Genomic DNA, 7,771 nt, shown 5'->3' on the forward strand with positions numbered 1-7,771 from the left:
AATACACACACAAATACACACACACACACACACACAAATACACACACACACACACACACACAAATACACACACACACACTTTGGGTGTGCTCTGCTTCTTGCCACAGACTCTGGAAATTTGTCACCACCCCTTGAGTGTGCCACTTTGCTTAATCCAACATAAATGAACGGCTGACAAGCTTATTACTATTACTATCATCATCATCATCATCTTTTAATTTAAAAGTTTTATAAACTGATCACACTATAAATTATCAAAGTGGTATAGAATCCCCTCCCCAAACAAGTATAAAATATACACCAGGAATAATATTTAAAATAAGAATACAACACCAAAATATCAGCAGACAGTTATTACAAATATCAGTCAGAAAAGGCATGGGTAAATAAAAAGTTCTTAAGCATGCTTCTAAAAGAGTTTCTTCTCATCTATCTATTTTTGTACACAATTTTCTCTAATACAGACATCTTTGCAAGCAATTTTCTCTTAGAATCCATTTTTATGAATTTATCATCATCATCATTATTTCTTTTTTAAAAAAATTGTAAGCCACTCACGTTTATTAATCCCAAGTGGATTACAGAAAACCAAAAGGAAAATATAAAATATGCATCAAAACTCATACAATTAAAAATACCATTCAACAGTATAAGATAATCAGCTGACAATCTTTTTTTAAAAAAAAATCATTCTGTAAAGGCTTGGGTCAATAAAACAAGTCTTAGGTATGCATCTAAAAAGAGTGGATTGCTGGCTGATGCATGTTTTGTCTCAGACGGTGAGAAAATCCACACTAAAAAGACCACAACAAATATGGCTCCACTGACCAGTGATGTGTGGTCCTCAGAATATCAAAAAGGGACAAAGATTTCAGTGCTGTTGGAGGGGAACATAGGAAGCTCATCTACCTCAGTATTGTCTACACTGACTGGCAGCAGCTCTCAGAGATTTCAGGCCAAGGACCCTCCTGCTGATGAGGACAGAACCTGGGATCTTCTATATGAAAAGCAAATGCTTTGTCACTGTTCTACAGCATCTCACACCGGCAACAGCATTTTTTTGCAAGGCATCCCTTGCAAAACAAGACAAAAATAGATTTGCCAGGTGACAGGCTCCACAAAATAGGGCCTGTGCCTGATAAGTCAGAATCGTTCGAACATATGATGGTTCTTGCTTGCACAAACAGCTCAGGTTTTGAAGCTGCAATCCCTCACCTGAAGGTTACTTGCTAATTATCCATGTCAGCTCAGGGGGGTTGGCACCCTCTAACCAGCAAACTCCACCTGTTATGTTATTCCAGTAGAAAAAGCAGAAGTCTGGTTCAGAATGCAGTTTTCTTGAGAATTCCAGGGATTTCTCAAACCTGCAAGTCAACTGCTGGACATGAAAAGTAGGACAAATGAATTATGGTGGACAGTTAGACCTGAGGGATCTTTACAGAGCAATCAACGCAAAACACCTCTGGGACTGAAGGAACCCTCTGTGGGCAGTAACTAGGCCATTTGTATAATATCAGGCCATGATGAAGATGTTGGAATATATGGGGTTCAACTCCAACTTGTGGGTTGAGGCTGCATGGGGCTAAAGGCGTAGCTAGAGAGGAGACCTCCTGATTGCTAGGCTATACCTGTCCTTTGATCTGCTCTCTCTTCCTTCCTGCTAGACTGATATGCAAGGGGTGTTGATCTCAGTTCCTTCCCTTCCTCCCAGTTTTTCTTCTTTCTCGAGAGGGGAGCAGACATATTCCTTTGTCTCTCCTCTCAACCAGCATGAGGGCTAGCACTGGGACCAGTTCATGCTGCTCCAACATAGCTAGTTAGCTAGATATAGAACTCTTTCCTATCAAGCATGTACTTCCAGAATAAAGTAGTTATTTCTTATTTTAAAGCTTAAAGTCTCTGTCTGACTAATTTGCAGGAAAGGTAGAATCTTAGCAAAGATTCAAACACACACACATAAGCTCGCTCAATACTCTCCGTTCCGCTACGCAACTCTGCAGGGTCCTACAGGACATTGGGCCCAACCTCCTATAGAAGAGACAGCGCGGGTCAAATCTGCAATTTGGTTTGGCGCTACATCACAGGTGAGGAGCCTTTTCCAGCCCTTTTCCAGCCCACATTGCCTTCTGGATGACCTTCGGGGGGGCACGTGCCAGTGTCAGGCACGGCCAGAGGCAAACAGAGACAGAACAAGGAATGTCAATTTTACCTTTTGGACAGCAGGATAGATTTTCTCTGCTTCATACACAACTTGCTTTGGGCCTTGTTTGCTGGGTGGTTCCCCCCTACCCCGCAATTCAGGAGCAAACCAGACCTGAAATGGGGTCCTGCCCCTTAAAGCAGTAGGGCTGACATTCCAGCTGGTACAGCTGCTCCCTTTACAGGCTACTCTTAAAGGGACAGGACCCCAATCTGGACCTGCCTTTGCCAACCTGGAAACAGTTGTCCTGTGGAACACAGCAGGGGATCCACCGTGGCAAATGGCTGGCTGCAGCCGTTTCCCAAGATGCTGAGTATCTCCCTTCCTCCCCTCAAAGTGAACAGACCAAGAGCTGCTGCTGCAGGAAATAGGAAACCGGCAGCTGGAAGGACCACCTGTGCAACTCCTCCCTCCCTAATCCTCTCCCCAGGGGCCACATCCAGCCGTGGAAGGCAGCCAAGGAACCCCCGGTGGTCACTCCGCCATCAGGGGTAATAGGAGAGATTTCCTCATCATCCAACGGGGAGCCTGTTGCCATTTTATTCTGATTAGTGATGCTGCATACAGACAAGGGTTTGGTGCAGCAACTGCAGTGGGGACCTGGCCACTGCCCCCCTCCAACAACCCTTCCCAGGGAATTTGCCAGCCAAGCAAATCTGAAATCCAGCCTGGCATGTCGGTTAGGCACAGCTGCAAAGATGCCCTTAATAACCCTCCTGTCGAAAGCTGCCACATGCCAGCTGCTTTGGGGAGCGTGGAACAGGGTGAGAAAGGGGAAAGCGAAGGCCAAGAGTAGTCTTGCACTCTTGGATTTTCTTTCCTTTTCTGGGTTTCATAACTGTCATTTAAAAAAAAACAACTTCACGTATGCCTTGTAGGGTCATGTTTTAAGAGTAGTCCTCGGTGGGGAATCTCCATCCCTTAGATGACTGACAAAGGTGCCAATTTGTGAATAGCAAATTAAGAACTCCTTGCTGAACCTAAGTTGCTAGGTAGGTGAGGGCTAAGGTCTTGCAAGGGCTAAGGTATACAGGCAGAACCCTACCCATCCGCATGAAATGGGAAGAGGTTGCTTTTGTATGATAAATGCTGTTTCATTTCATTGCTGCGAGCCTCCTTGGACTCTGTTGAGGAAAGATGGGATAACACAAATGTTTCAAACAAACAAACTAGGCATGTGAACCACCTGTGCCAAACACTAGGAACAGAGGCCTGGAAGAAGCAGCCCTGTTGGATGAGGATCAGAGGGGAGCTGCTTCTACTGAGTCAGACTCTTGGTCTACCTAGCTCAGTACTGTCTACAGTGAGTGGCAGCAGCTCTCCAAGATTTCAGACACGGCTGTCTCCCAGCCTTTCCTGGAGATGCCAACATGGACTGAGCTTGGGACCTTTTGCATGCAAGGCAGATGCTCTACCACTGCTACGGACCGTCCCCCATGCACAACAAACCAATTTCTCTCCTGTCCCTCCATGAGTGTAGTAACTGAAGGAACCTAGGGAGAGGACGTATACTATGCCAACCTCCTGGTCCCTCTGCCCAGTGGAGACTGGTGGCTCCGATGTCAGTGATGCAGTGAATCCGCTCTGGGTTTTAGCCCAAACTTTCACGATGCTGTCCAAGGTTCTTTGGACAGCTCCTTGAAAGTTCAGACTAAAACCCGGAGCGGATTCATTGGCTCATTGGCATCAGAGCCCACCAGTTCCCACTGCCTCTACCTTAAGATTGTCCACGCTGACTGGCAACAGCTCCACAGGGTTTCAGACTAGGACTGTTTCCCAAGCAGATTTGGAGATGCTGACAATTGAAGTTAGGACTCTGTGTGTAAAGCAGGCACTCTGCCTGTTGAACTATGGGCCTTTTCTTCTGTGGTGTGCACTGATTCTGCTCTGGAACTAACTCTGCTGGGGGAGAGGGGGTTAGGAGAGAGAGAGAGAGAGAGAGAGAGAGAGAGAGAGAGAGAGAGAGAGAGAGAGAGAGATTCCTTGTCAATGTAGTTATTTATTATTAAATTTATATCCTGCCCTTCCATCCAAAACGAGCCCGTTTGGAAATAAAGTGCTCTATCCAAAAAGAAGTTTGCCTGTAAGTTCCACTTACAATGCTCAGGAGCTACATCTAAAAGAAAAAGTTTGAGCTTTTCAGAAAACTTGATTCTGTCTCTTATCTCTCTTCAGATAGCTTAACACTTGGGAGTTAAAATTTCCTAGCAGCCTGCCTGGACAGATGGGCCACAGACGTCCACGTCACCAACCAGATACGAAAGTCTTCCCATGCCATCCCAGCAGCTTCCAGAAAATGCAGCCTGTCCGCCTGCAATTAGTCCCCCCGCTCGGCTGTTCCAGCTTTCTGTCACCACCCCATTGTTTTACAACTTGATACCTAATTTATTCTAACGACAACAAATAACGTGGCCAAAAGGGAAGAGGGAGCCCTCCCCTGCCAGGCTCACCCTTCCATCTGACGGATCAAGCTGTTAGGGTGGTTTTGCTGTTGGTTGTTCAGGGGGGCACCCATGAACTTGACGGAAATCTGAGGAGGGGGGGCAGGAAACGCCAGTTTCGCCCTTGACCAACTGCTGATGAGTCTCGTTGCATTACAAATTGCCGTGCAAAAATGGGATTCCCAAGACCTGGGCTGGAGGAGGAAGTCTGCAAACGTTGTAAAAGAAGGAAGGAAAGAAGGAGGGAGGGAAAGGCTGGAGCATCTGCTTGGCATGAAGAAGGACCCAGGTTCAGTCCTCAGCATCTCCTGGAAGAGTTTCTTTATTTATTTATTTGATTTGATTTATATCCCGCCCTTCCTCCCAGCAGGAGCCCAGGGCAGCAAACAAAAGCACTAAAACACTTTAAACCATCATAAAAACAGACTTTAAAATACATTAAAACAAAACAGCCATTAAAAACATATTAAAACAAAACATCTTTAAAAGAATTTTTTAAAAGCTTTAAAAACATTTTTTTAAAAAGAAGGTTTAAAAACATCTTAAAACGCAATTCCAGCACAGACACAGACTGGGATCAAGGTCTCTATGCAAAAGGCTTGTTGAAAAAGGAAGGTCTTCAATAGGCGCCAAAAAAGATAACCAGAGATGATGCCTGTCTAATATTTAAGGGTAGGGAGTTCCACAGGGTCGGTGCCACCACACTAAAGGTCTGCTCCCTGTGTTGTGCAGAAAGGACCTCCTGATAAGACAGTACCTGCAGGAGACCCTCACCCGCACAGCACAGTGATCGACTGGGTATACAAGGAATAAGACGGTCTTTCAGGTATCCTGGTCCCGAGCTGTATAGGACTTAGTACACCAAAACGAGGACCTTGAACTTGGCCCAGTAGAGTTGGGAGTATCCCCTGTTGGAAACCTTGGAGAGCCGCGGGTAGACTGGGAGAACAATACTGAACTGGATGGATCAATGGTCTGACTCGAGGTAGGCAACTTCCTACGCAGTTCAATGGAAGAGGTCCTGCTTTGCATGCAAAAGACCCCAAGTTCAATTCCCAGTGGCAGCATCTCCAGGTAGGGCATGGAATGTCCCCTGCCTGCACCCTCTGCCAGCTGGTGCGCAGACAATGCTGACCTAGCTGCAACAACGCTCTGACCCGGTCTAGGAAGGCAACTTGCAACATCCCATGAAGGGAAGGGAAGAAACAGCATTTTGAGCAGGGAGTTCCCCCCGCCTGCCCTAAGCGTAATTTATGTCAGACGGCAATGTCCGTTTGCCAACTCCACCAGCATGTAATCTTTCCATTTTGCACACTGATCATTAAGCGAACTATTCTTCCTCTCCCTGCCTAACCTCAGGCTCCAGAAAGCAGCCTGCACGGCCTGTTCTGTTCAGTCCCCTGGGCTCAGGGAGGCAGCAGCAGGCTTGTCTGAGGACGCCGAGGCTCTCAGCCATGGGGATCGTGGAGTCTGCAAAATGAGGAGCCCGCCAGGCTGGAAGGCTAGGAACAGAATCAGAGCAGGGATGCCCAGTGGCTATGGTAGGGCCGGGCATCGCGTGTGTGAGTGTCGTGGGAAGGACATTTCCTGCGAAAGACCACACAATGCAGCCACTTTATTTATAGTCCCTAAAGGTTATGAGGAATGAGCAGTTTAGGCCTGTACTGGCCGGGGGCACACTGCAAGAGCCTTTGTTCGATAGAACTGCCAGCAGCGGTTAAGTTTCAAAGACACAGTTATCAAGAGTGGGAGCCTAGCCCCGCCCCCCCCCCAGTGCAAGGCAAGGTTTGGAACAGAGCTCTACCAAGACTTAGCCTTAAAGGACGATGTCAGAATATGTGAAAGTGCCCCAGTGCAAGTGCAGAGTGCATTCCTCTGATCAGTTAGGGATGGATGAACCTACATTTTCCGTCTCTCTCCCTTTCAATTTTTTTCAGTCTTAAATTCATTTCCCCACATTTCCACAGCAATCTGCAATTAAAAAAAAATTCTCATGAAAATTCTTCAGCCCCTGATTGTGAATCTCTCCTGATAAAGACATTTTTGTAAGCGGTTTTGACTGATAACCACATTTTTTTTTTGCAAGCAACGTCCCCTAATATAATGCATTTTTGCATGTTGTTTTCCCCAATAGATGCACTTTGTACACATTTCTTGGTTGGAGAACAGAACTGCAAAATCAGAAGTGCAAATTTTGAAGGATGGCTGCGTTTCTGTCCACTTATGGATTCAGGGAGGGCAGCATCACTTATTTCTCATTAAAAAGCAAGCAAAATTGAATCTCTCGCCCACCCCTAGTCCCAATACAACAGGGATAAAGGGCAGAGGCTTGTGAAGCAAAAGGTGATAATCAAGCATCTATTTCTTCAAGAAAAAATTACAGAAGAAATTAAGGCTTGATTAAAAGTTCTGGCTACTCAGGAGAAAAACACTCTACACGTCCCCAGAGTTGGTCTCTCCTTTCCAGTCACTTCACATTTTCTAGGCAAATTATGCATTTGCTTACTACAAATATTTTATTTTAAAGACTTCTACTCAGCCTTTTGCCTATGGCCATACTACCCTGAACATGCCTGATCTCATCTGATCTCATCCATCCCTAAATGGCACAACTGACTACGGTTATGCGGTGGTCCAACAGCTGCCTTCTTTCACTTTCAGTATTTTGCAGCTGCTTGAAGTAGCTAGCAACTCCACCATGGCCATGCAGTAAAAATGTTTCCAGCTGTAACCAGCCAATTGTTTCTGGAGAGCTCCCAGTATTCAGAGATATACTGCCTCTGCCAATGGAGGCTCCACTGAGCTCTCATGGTCAATATTCCTAGTGGTTTTCCATGCTGAGGGCTCACTGAGGAAAGGCTTGTTTTTGTACATCCGAGTTAAGAATTCTGTGAGGTGCGGAGATCCTCCTTGAAGGTTCATTATCTGTCTACCCCTGCTGATCTTCACATGGACTCCAAAATGGCTCAGTGCCTTATTAATCCAGAGTGACTGATGGTCGCAGATAATGAAACAGGCGGCTGCCCGATCAGCTGAAGCCATCTTTGAAGGGAAAGATCAAGCGTCTGATGAGCCACTTTCAAATATGTTCTCTCCAGACAACTTCGCAAGTTGCTCAGCCGGTTTGCTC

This window comes from Rhineura floridana, chromosome 17 (genome assembly GCF_030035675.1).
Source record: "Rhineura floridana isolate rRhiFlo1 chromosome 17, rRhiFlo1.hap2, whole genome shotgun sequence".
Taxonomy (NCBI): Eukaryota; Metazoa; Chordata; class Lepidosauria; order Squamata; family Rhineuridae; genus Rhineura; species Rhineura floridana.